General features: G+C 38.6%; 1 pseudogene; it reads right to left on the bottom strand.

Moving 5' to 3' along the window:
* Positions 1–58: 58 nt before the first annotated feature.
* LOC109262572 (CCR4-NOT transcription complex subunit 7-like) lies at positions 59–2,325 on the bottom strand (annotated as a pseudogene).
* Between the last annotated feature and the right edge of the window lie 9,552 nt (positions 2,326–11,877).

The raw sequence follows: 11,877 nt of genomic DNA, 5'->3' as shown, positions 1-11,877 counted from the left end.
GTAATATAAAGCAAATGTCATTCTACAGGAAAGTTCAAATACTGTTATTTTAATATGACAGCAGAAACAAGTTTATGAGAAACTGTATATTATCTATTGCAGTTTAAAAGAACAAAAAATTAACTCATGGTTTCTGAGGCTTAAGAATTCAGTAGCCTGGCTGGGTGAGTCTGGCACCAGTCTCTAATGAGGTTGCAGACAAGATGTAGTCATCTCAAGGCTTCTCCTGAGCTGGAGGAAATTCTTCTAAAATGGCTTACTCGCTTGACTGGTGGTTAGAGGTCTCAGTTTCTCACCATGTGGGCCTCTCCGTAGGACTGCCTAAGTATCTTAGTCTCATGTTAATTGGCTTTTCCCAGAGCAAGTGATTCGAGGGACATTGAGAGAGAGGGACAGAGAAAGAGGGAGGGAAAGAGGGAGAGCCATAAGCCAGGCAGAAGTCAGTGTCTTTTATAGCCTAGCCTCAGAAATCATCTACCATCACAGATGCTATATTCTCTAGATCACACAGACCAGCCATGATACAATCTTGGAGGGATTACACAAGGTATGAATATTAGGAAGTGGATGGAGATCATGGGGGGTCATCTACCACAGTCTGACCTCTGCTCTAAAAATCGTAAGATTTTTTATGTTCTCAGCATAACAACCAACTGAGAAAAAGGCACTGATGTCTTCATACTTCTCTCATTTTGAAAAAGGCAATTCCTGTGAGCAATGAATCAGATCCTGCTTGATGCTGTGGTCCTATCCGTTCCAGCTCTAACTGTTCAGCAGCTTCCTGTAAACCACCTTTGAGATTTTTGCAGCTCTTCATGAGGTACTTCACATCATATATGACAGGAAAAAATAATCAAAGGATCTCCAAGAAGTCAAGTTCTTCAGGCAAGTTAGAGTTGGTCAGGATTTTCATTAAATAGCCAAGGTCATAACCACTATGAAATGATAACCATTTGACCCCTTCACAGAGGACCACTCCCGATGTCATAAGAAGTTCTGCAAAGTACTGGGTCTCAATTCCTTCCTCCTCATGTTTCTTAAACTGGATGCCAGATGTTGTTAGTAGCTCTATAGAGTCCTGGGCATACATGTCCTCCGTCAAATTAAATTTAAAATTAAACTGCCAAGTTGAAGTTCCCTGGAGGGTATTCTCCTTGCTCATTCACAAATGTCAGTCCTAGCTGAATTATCTTTAACAAGTCTACATTAATGTCCTTTCTACATACAAAATACGCTTACCTCCTCCCAAGTTTTCCAGAAATTTCTTTCCATTATAGTATCCGCTCATAGCCCAGTATCTATCGTGTAAATCCGGTCTAGGTATGGATAAGGTTCCTTGGGGGTAGTTCCTGAAGTATAGTTCCTCTGTATCTGAGATCTGTGAACTAAAGACAAGTTATTTGCTCCCCACATGTGGAACATGCAATGGCACAACATATGTACAGTTATTGCTATAGACCCTCCTCTTCAGAAAGTGGGGAAACGGAAGACATACATGAGTTCTAGCAATTCTGAAATCCAACCAGACGCAGGTTGGCAGCTCCTTGATTAGTACTCAAGGCCTGGGGATAATTCTTTGTTCTTGGCTATATTCTCCAGGCCGCTGGTTCCGCCCACTGAGTTATAATTTGTTCATGAAAGGTAGCATGTGTTGGTAGCTGAGTGGCTTTCTCAGCCTGCTTTCTGCTCATATAAGTTTGAGGCCCAAAGGCCTCTTTTGTGCTCTGTCCTTTCAGTCTAAGTAGTGTTCCTGCCAATATAATTTGTTTCAACCTGGCAAGTTTCCTACAAATCTCACAGGGAGGTGGGGTGGGGGGCAGGTTCATGTTAGTAAACATTAGAAACACTTGTTTCTAATAAACCCTGTTGTTTATATAGCCCTCTGAGGCACCATCTTGGTTCTTCCAGCAGTGAAAGGATTTTATAGTCAGGACCTCAGCTTCATCTTTAAACCATGTTTTCCAGGAAGTGCCCTAAATTTTATCTTTGCCTTGAAGCCATTTCTTAATTTTAGCTTCATTTGCCATCTGGAGAGTCTGGGAATTTTCCAAACCATCCATTATTGATTCTTTTTATCAAGTAGTCCTTCCTTTAGCTTATGTCTCTCGTGCCTTTGGTATAAGCAGCAGGAAGAAGCCAGGAGGCACATTGAACACTGGACATCTCAGCTGGATTCCCCCGTTTACTGGGCACATTTTCTACTTTCTGTGTTCCTGCAGGCCAAAAGTGTTTCTGCCACTGCAAAATTAGAATTCCTTTCCTCCGATTTCCAATAAGATTTTCCTTACTGTCCTTTAAGGCCACAGCTTCAGCCTCAAAGGCCATCATGCTTCTGAAGGGTTTCTTCGAGGCTCCTGAGGTTTTCACTAACACCCTCTTCAAAGTCCATCCAACTTCCAGCCCCTGCTCTGTTCTAAATCCACTCCCACATTTTGGGTTTCTGTTACAGCCACACTCTATTTCCAGATCACAAATCTGTAATGTGAAAAAACACATACTTCAGATACAATTCACAATTCATATACCTTAAAATTCACCCTTTTAAGGTGGTACAATTCATTGGTTTCTAGTATATTCACAGGTGTACACCCATTCAATTCCAGAACATCTTCACCCCAAAAAAGAAATACTCATTACCAATTGTTCCCCATTCCTTTCTCATCCGAGACCCTGGAAACCACCCACCTACTTTCTGTCTCTTTGGATTTGCCTATTATGGACATTTCACATCAATAGGATCATCCAATATGTGGCCTATTTCGTCTGCCTTCTTTCATTTTGTACAATGTGCATTAGTTATCTATTGCATTAACAAATTATCCCATCTCACAATTTCTGTGTTTCACAAATGTGGGCGCAGCTAAACTGAATGGTTATAGCTCAGGGTCTGTCCTGTGGTTGCAGACACTATGTGAGCAAAACCTTCAGTCATCTGAAGGCTTGCCTGGGACCAGAGGATCTTATGTTAACGTGGCTTCCCCATGTGGCTATAGACAAGAGGCCTCCATTACTTGCTACTGGCTTAAGGCAAGAGATCTCAGTTTCTCACCACATGGACCTAGCCACAGATCTGCTTGATTGTCCTATAGCATCCCCAAAGTTGGGTAATTGAAGAGAGGACGAGGTAAACGCCACAATGTCTGCTATAATCTAGCCTTGGAAGTCCTTTACCATCGCTTACGACAAATTCTTCTGATCACACAGACCAACCCTGATTCAGTGTGGGAGACTGGCTCCACAGATGGTTTCTTAGAGCGTTGACATATTAGGAAATTTTATTGTAACAGCCATAGACGAATATATTGGGGATACACTCAATTCAGGAAAATTCAAAAAGATGCAAAGTTTTCCTACACTCTAATAAAAGAGGGGTTTTCTATACTTCTGAGCCCTAAGCCTGTTTCTTCACTTTCCACTTTGATCTGTAAAGGTAAATACATGGATGTTTCTGAGTTGGTTGAAGTATAGAGAAAGCAGCTCTCTCACTATAACTGATCCTTTTGATCTCCTTATTCCTTTCTGGCTTCTGATCTCTAAGTCTTGTATTCATATTTGTCAAAGTTTTCAATCCATGCTGTTTTTGATAAACGTGAAAAGGTCATGCCTTCTTTTAATTGATTAAATTTAATGTTTAAATTTTAAAATATGTTGTGACTAAAAGCAATAAAATTATAGCAACTTATTTATTTTTAATGTTTATTTAATTTTGAGAGAGAGAGAAAGAGAGCACAAGTGGTTGAGGGGCAGAGAGAGACAGAGACAGAGACAGAATACACTGTCAGTGCAGAGAGCCCACTGTGGGACTCTGACTCACGAGCCATCACATGGTGACCCAACCCAAAATCAAGAGTTGGAAGCTTAACCAACGAGCCACCCAGGCACCCCAAAATTATGGTAATTTAAGAAAATGGGGGTGCCTGGATGGCTCATTCAGTTGACCATCAGACTTTAGCTCAGGTCATGATCCCATGGTTGTTGAGTTCTAGGCCCACATCAGGCTCACTGCTGTCAGCGCAGAGTCTGCTTTGGATCCTCTGTCCCCCTTTCTCTGCCCCTCCCCTGCTTGCGTGCGCGCGCTCTCTCTCTCTCTCTCTCAAAAGTAAATAGACATTTAAAAAATAAAAATAAATCAATGTTTCTGATACTGAAAGATACATACGCTTGCAACCTGATCATGTGATGTTATTGTATGCTTCAAACTTGTGTACAGACTGCAGAGTGAACTGCTCAGAGGCTCCAAAGTGCGGACATTTGAATTAGGGGAAAAGGATGAGGAAAGAACGTTATCTGGGCATTGGGGAGAAGTGCCCTGTGACTGAACTATAGGTGCAGGAGGATCCACACAGCGTGAAGAGCCTGTGAATTTAGTGAGTGTGTATTATGAACAAGGCACTTGCTTTAGATGTTTTTCATCTTCTGTAGGATTCTTAAAGCTCTGAGAAGAGCTGTGAACTTGCTCAGAAAATGAGGTGCTATGCAAATGTCAGGGCTTTGCAGACCCTAGATTAAGAATTCCTGTTTTAGAAAAAGAAAAAGAAAAAGAAAGAATTCCTGTTTTAGATATTTTTGCCATGATAACTTCTTTTCTCAATATTGTTAGAAACAGTCTTGATAAATGTACATATCTCCCAGAGTGCTATCTCTGGTGTGGCGGATCCTTAATATTAGGGAAAAGAACTAAAGAGAACTTGACACAAGTTTCTTGTATTTGGGGTTGTTGTTTTGTTTTGTTTTGTTTTTCCTGCAATTTACAAGTTGTCAAGGTGATCATTAGCTACAAATTATTTTCCTTACCTTCCTGTATTAAACTGATCTTTTATTTTTATTAAACTTTTGTGAAGTCAGAAAAAAAGCAGAAAGCACACAAGAGTCATATGGCAATCCCAATACCCAGAATTTAAAATGTTAACATTTCATTAAATTTTCTTCATTAAAAAAAATAGTATCATAAGAGATAAAGCTGAAGACCCCTTCATGCCAAACCCAAAGTTCCAGCCCTTTTGCCCTACAGGCTACAGCTATCAGGAATTGGTATTTACCCTTCCAATTCCTTGTTTAATTCTTTCACAGCCATGTATGTATCCATATCTAATAACAGTATTAACTTGTATTATTTACATTTATATAAATAGCATCATTGTATACATGTTTTATACATTCCCTTTTTAAATTTAACATTGTTCGGTGATCTGGCCAGTTTATTTTAACTGCTGTAAAATACTACATTGCTTAACTATATCGCATAATGTTTTCTCATTGACAGATTTTTTTTTTAGTAGGCAGTGCTGTAAGGAACATCTTTTTCTTGGTTGGACCATATGAAATTGCTGTTTTTGTAGGTCAAAAATATTTGAATAGGGAGTTTTTTATGATTAACCATTAGCCATTTGGATTTCCTCTAATGTAAATTTCCCACTTACATTCTGTGCTATCTGGAATAAGATAAATGAATGAAGTATTTCAAGAATTTACTGTGGGGGTACCGGAGTGGCTCAGTCGGTTAAGTGCCAACTCTTGATTTTGGCTCAGGTCATGATATCACAGTTTGTGGGATCAAGCCTGGCATCCAGCTGTATCTGATACCATGGAGCCTGCTTGGGATTCTCTCCCTCCCTCTCTCTCTGCCCCTCCCCTGTGCTTGCACACATGTGTGTACACCCTCTCTCTCAAAAATAAATAAACTTTTAAAAAAATCTTAAAATAGTTAACATAACTATACTCTAGTACGGTAATGAGATGGGTAAATAATTTAGAGGAAAATAGAACTTGAAAGTACGTGATTTTTAATAGGATCCTTTTTAATTAAAAACATACCATTAACAAAGTGCTTATTATGTGTCAGGCATTGTGCTAAGCACTTTGTATACGTTACTTCGTTTGATCTTCAAAACACTCTATTAAGTAGAAATTATTCTTATTTTGCCTAAGGTCACACAACCATTAGCCATTGGAACTCATTGCAAACCCAGGTATATCTGGCTGTAAAGCCTGTTCTAACCATTATCTTGCCTTCCCATAAAAAAAAAAAAAAAGTCTCTAAAAATTTACAGATCCAATAAAAGTCACACTTAGTGGCATGCAATTTTATAGATAGTAAAAATAGGTTAGTAAAAACTATAGATATTTATAGTTTATAAACAATAAATAGTGAGTTCTTAAGGTACATAAAATGAATAAAAATAAATATATATTTGGATTTTAATTAGTAAATCTGGCTGAAAATAAAGAAAAGTACACAACTTTTACATTACTGCACAGATAATATAAAGACAAGACGGAGGTGGCACAGTAGAGTCATGTTCTTACATTCCACCTCCTAAATACAGAGCATGGCATATAAAATGGGAAGTGGGAAAATGAGAAAGATATTCACGGACTGAAGAACACAAACACAAAACACTGAGCAGAGCTGAAGCTAATGTCTGGTGAACTCTGGGTCCAGAAGGCAGTGACAGCTTAAGTTTCTGTTCACGTGGAATAAGCAAAACTAAAACTGCTTCCATAAGGCAAGATTTGAAGGTAGGCTTTTAACTAAATCTGACAGGACTATTTTCCCTAATTCTTATCCTAAGGTGAGGTTTTGCTAAGCAAGAAAATAACAATAGACTTGGTATAGCAATGAGGGAACTGAGCTAGGATAGGTAGAAGAGATAAACTGAGAAAATTATTCCGGACTTCCCTTAGAAACAAGATTCGAAGGCTATCTGAGCCTGGGTTTAACTTGATGTAATTATTTATGCCTATAGTTAAGAAAATGTAGCATTAAACTCCTAAGAGGTTATAAGGTAAGGTCATTATTCTATAAAAGTAACTGTTTTTCTCTATAAAATGCAGTTATAAATTCTAACCCTTCCAGACAAAGATTTAAGGTTTTTTTATATGTTTCTTTTTTTTAATGTTTATATATTTATTTTGAAGGAGAGAGAGAGAGCAAGCCTGCATGCATACACACAGGCACCTAAGCAGAGGATGGGCAGAGAGGGAGGAAGGAGAGAATCCCAAGCAGGGCCATGCTGTGAGCTCAGACCCTGACTTGGGTCTTTATCCCACAAACTGTGAGATCATGACCTGAGCCAAAACCAAGAGTCGGATCCTTAACTGACTAAGCCACCCAGGTGCCCAGATTTAAGTTTTTTTCCACTGAGAATTACAAAGACACATTTCCAGAATCTGTTTTAAATTCTGGGATAGAATTTTAAAGCTTTGTATTCTGTGATAGGCAGAATACGGATGCCCTAATCCCCAGAACCTGTGAATAAGTTACCTTACACAGCAAAAGGGACATTGCAGATGTAATTAAATCAAGGATCCTGGACAGGGAGATTGTCCTGGATTATCTGGGTGAGCCCAATGTAATCACAAATGTTGTAAGAGGAAGGTAGGAAGTAAAGGCCAGAGGAGATGTGATGACATAAGCAGAGGTACGAAGATGTGGGGTCAGGGACCAAGGAATGCAGGCAGCCTCTGGAAGCTGGAACAGACAAGGAAACATCTCCCCCCAGAGCCTCCAGAAGGAACATGGCCCCACCAACACCTTGATTTTTGCCATTTTGGATTTCTGATCTCCAGAACTGTAAGATAATAAGTTTATGTTTTCCTTGTTTCCCTCTCCCTCCCTCTCCCTCTCTCTCTTTGGGGTGTGTGTGTGTGTGTGTGTGTGTGTGTGTGTGTGTGTTTTGTTTTATTTTTAGAGACATGGATGATCCATTAAGTTTGATGATCCATTTAAGTTTGTGCTGTTTTAAGCCACTAAATTTGTGCTAATTTGTTACAGCAGCAACAGGAAACTGCATTCCAACTCTTTTTAGACATATTTCTAATATGGAGAATTTGTTGTCGTTGTTGTTGTTGCTGGTGTTATTAAGAAAAGGCAAATGAGAAGGAATTCTAGGAAGATAGCAGCTTATTTTGCCTTTTTTACATTCCCACACTCCTCAGTAAGCAGATATACAAATTAGAGTTACAATGATGTATATGTAACCTTATGGTCATCAAAATGTCAAAAAATTTAGATTCCATTTATTAGTGGAAGAGATGGAGAAGGAGGAGAATGTTTTCATATATTGCTGGCGAAAAGCAATCGGTATTACCTATTAAAATGAAAAATACATTTATCTTTCCAACCAACAATCCCACTCCCAGAAATCTAACCCACAGAAATAAAAGCACCTTTACTAAAGACGTATTTAAATATATTTATGACATTTGATTACAGTGGAACAAACTAGAAACAAAGTGCCCATCAACAGGATAATACTTAATAAATTATGGCACTTCCATACCATAGAATGGTATGCAACCATTAAAAAGAATTAGAGAATAAAGTTGAACCCCTGTCTCACACCATATGTAACAATTCAAGTTAATTCACAATGGATCAAGTCCAAATGTAAGAACTAAAACTAGAAAGTTCTTAGAAGAAAACAGGCATGAATCTCCATAACCATGAATTAGGCAATGATTTCTTAGATATGACACCAAAAGCACAAGAAACAACAAAAAAAATAGGTAAATTAGGTTTCATAAGAATTTAAGATGTTTCTAAGGACAAAGTTGAAGACAACCCACAGAATGGGAGAAAATTCTTTATATGTGTAATATCTACAGTATATAAGAATTCTTACAATTCAACAATAAAACACAACCCAATTAAAAATGGGTAAAGGATCTGAACAGACACTTCTCCAAAGAAAAACAAGCCAATAAGCACATGAAAAGATGGTCAACATAATTAACCATCAGGGAAATGCAAATCGAAACCACAGTGAGATAACTCTTCACACATAGTAAGATGGCCACGATCAAAAAGGCTGATAAAAACAAGTGTCGGTGAGGATGTAGAGAAATTGTAACCCTTGTGCGTCACTAGTCAGAATGTAAGATGGTACAGCCTTTTTGCAACATAGGCATTTCCTCAAAAAACTAAACACAGAATTACTATAACCTAGCAATTTTCCTAGGTATATTACCCAAGAGAATCTAACTTACGTCTACACAAAAACTTGTACACACATGTTCATAGTACAATTATTCATAGTAGCAAAAAGTGAAAACAACCCACTGTCCATCAACTGATGAATAAACAGAAGGTATATTCTTACAACAGAGTATTATTCAGTCACAGAAAGGAATGATGTACTAATACATGCTACAGTGTGGATGGCCGTCTTAAACATTATGCTAAGCCAAAGAAGCCAGACACAAAAGGTCACATATTATGTGACCCCATGTACATAAAGTGTCCAGAATAGGCAAATCCATGGAGATAGAAAATATATTAGTGTTTGCCAGGAACTGGGAGAAAGAAGGAATGGGGAGTGAATGCTAATGAATATGGAGTTTCTTCATGAACTAAGGAAATAGTCTGGGATTAGACTATGTGATGGCTGTACAACTTGTGGATATACTAAAAAACACTGAGTTTCGTGTTGAATGAAATGTTCACTGTTCAACATTGAGTTCTATATACATCGTATGAAGAAGAACAAGGACAAGAACAAGGATAAGAACAAGAACTTGTTTGGATGATTTGCAGGCGCCACCAGGTAAGAAACCATTTGTCATCTGACCAGGTCAGAGCCAAGAATCCATTTTATTTTGTTATCTTTATGTAACTGGATTTTCTATTTAGAGAAGAGAGGAAAGTTTTCCTTTAAAAATCTGTTTACATCTGGGGTACCTGGCTGGCTCAGGCCTTAGAGCATGTGACTCTTGATCTCAGTGTTTTAAGTTTGAGCCCCATGTTCGGTGTAGATTACTTAAAACCTTTTTTAAAAAGTTTACATTTTAAAAAAATGTCAATATAAGAGTATTAAAGAAAAGCATTCAGTAAATAACTAGGTCTATTGGCAGACTCTGACATTTGTAAAAGTCCTAGTGTTCTATTGCATATTTTTCAAACCCAGGAATACTGTTTGGATTAATAATGAAGTAAAAGTCAATACACCATTCACTTCCCAGTGCCAAGTATCTCCATAACTTAATCCTTGGATATGTTTTTCGAAGTACAAACCCTTTCTTTCAGTACTATTTCCAAGGAAATTTTCAGGGATTTGCCCTCTAGATTAGATATCACAGGTTTTGCTCCTTTCCATTTCAATAGGCTGCCATCCCCACTGGCTCTCCATGGGGCCAAGTTTCCTGAACTGTGCAAGCTGAGGTGAGTTGAGGCACAAGAAAAGCTTTGATATGGGGTATCTTTTGGATACCATGCCAACTTGTAGTTCCAGGTAGTTAGTATGTGACACCACATTCCTTCCAATGTATCAGATCTTTTTTTTCTTCCATGTTTACTTTGAGAGAGAGCTGAGCAGGGGAGGGACAGAGAAAGGGAGACAGACCCCCAAGCAGGCTCCACGCTGTCAGTGCAGAGCCTAATGCCCAATGTAGGGCTCGATCTCAAGAACCATGAGATCAGGACCCCAGCCAAAATCAAGAGTCAGATGCTTAACCAACCGAGGTCCTCAGGCACCCCTGATGATGTCATATCTTTGCGAAGCTGGGTTTTGGGTCATTGCTGTGATAAAAAGCAAGCACTACGCAAAAATCAGTGTGGAAGAAAGGAGACGGCAGTTGTCTAGTCTGATTCCAATTTTGAGAAACCGTGCAGTGCCCAAAAGGGACACCCATTCGATTACTAATGTGGTCATTTAAGAATGAGATAAAAAATACCACTTTTGTTTTTAATTTACATGTATTAGAACCTAACTACTTAATGTTAACTGTTAGGTTTTGTTTTGTTTTGTTTTGGCCAAGGAACTCTGAAAAAATTACTGAGACTCTAAAGATACCATAAACCAAGCAAGTTTGGAAACGTTTGGGTTATTTACTTCTCCATATATTAAATACATTCCAAACTTTGGATAGTTCTTCAGTTTTTTTTGTTTTGTTTTGTTTTTTGAGAGAGAGAGAGAGAGAGGGCAAGCAGGGGAGAGCAAGCAGAGGGAGAGAGAGAGAATCTCAAGCAGGCTCCATACTCAGCATGGAGCCTAATGCAGAGGGCAATGCAGTGCTCAATCCCAAGACCCTGAGATGGTGACCTGAGCAGAAATCAAGAGTCGGACGCTCAAAAGGTTGAGCCACCCAGGTGCCCCAAGTTTTTCAGTTCTTGTGCCACATTCCTCTTGTATATGAATATGTTTAAGGATCAGCCTTCCAGATTGGGGGGGTGAATATATAGAAACATCTCTTGATAGCAAAGGCCCATCTTAAGTGCCTACTTTAAAGATAACACATCAAATACAAGCAGTCCAATGTGGCTAGAGGGAGATACACTCCACTTCCTAGCTCCCTAGGATCACTCCATAAACTATCAAAATGACAAGGAGACACCAGAGCCACTCAACACACATCTGTAATCAGGTGTGCTCATGTGTCTGGATCAGAGAATTCCATGCCATCTACCATTCCCAACCAGGACATCCTGGGGTAAATCATGCTACTCCTGATGTCTCCTCTCAAATTTCCTACCCCAAAAGGAGCTTCCTATAGCTCAGACCCCAGCTGCAGTTATTCTACTAAATTATGCAGCATGTTAGGGCCAGAAAAACACAAACCATTACATTATAATTACTCTGTAATTATACTGATTGTTACAGCATTAAATATGTACTTCTGTAAATGTGTTTCCATAGTTGCAATAGCAAACTATTTTTAGAATTAACAAATAATGGACTTCTTTCCATTTTTTAATTATTTAGCCCACTGACAGCAATTTGGAAAAGGGCTGAAAATCAAATATTTAGGGTTTTCAGTCTTGAAATGAGACAAACTAATCAGAATACACTTCTTAAAATGTTTATACCAAATTCACAGACACAGTATACATATAAACTTATAGCATATTCACACATACTTTAAAAAAAAGAAAAAGGGGAA

This window comes from Panthera pardus, unplaced genomic scaffold (assembly GCF_024362965.1).
Source record: "Panthera pardus isolate Hobbes unplaced genomic scaffold, ASM2436296v1 HiC_scaffold_24, whole genome shotgun sequence".
NCBI classification, from domain to species: Eukaryota; Metazoa; Chordata; class Mammalia; order Carnivora; family Felidae; genus Panthera; species Panthera pardus.
The sequence above is the reverse complement of the archived record's forward strand: the minus strand, read 5'-3'. Positions and strand labels throughout refer to the sequence as shown.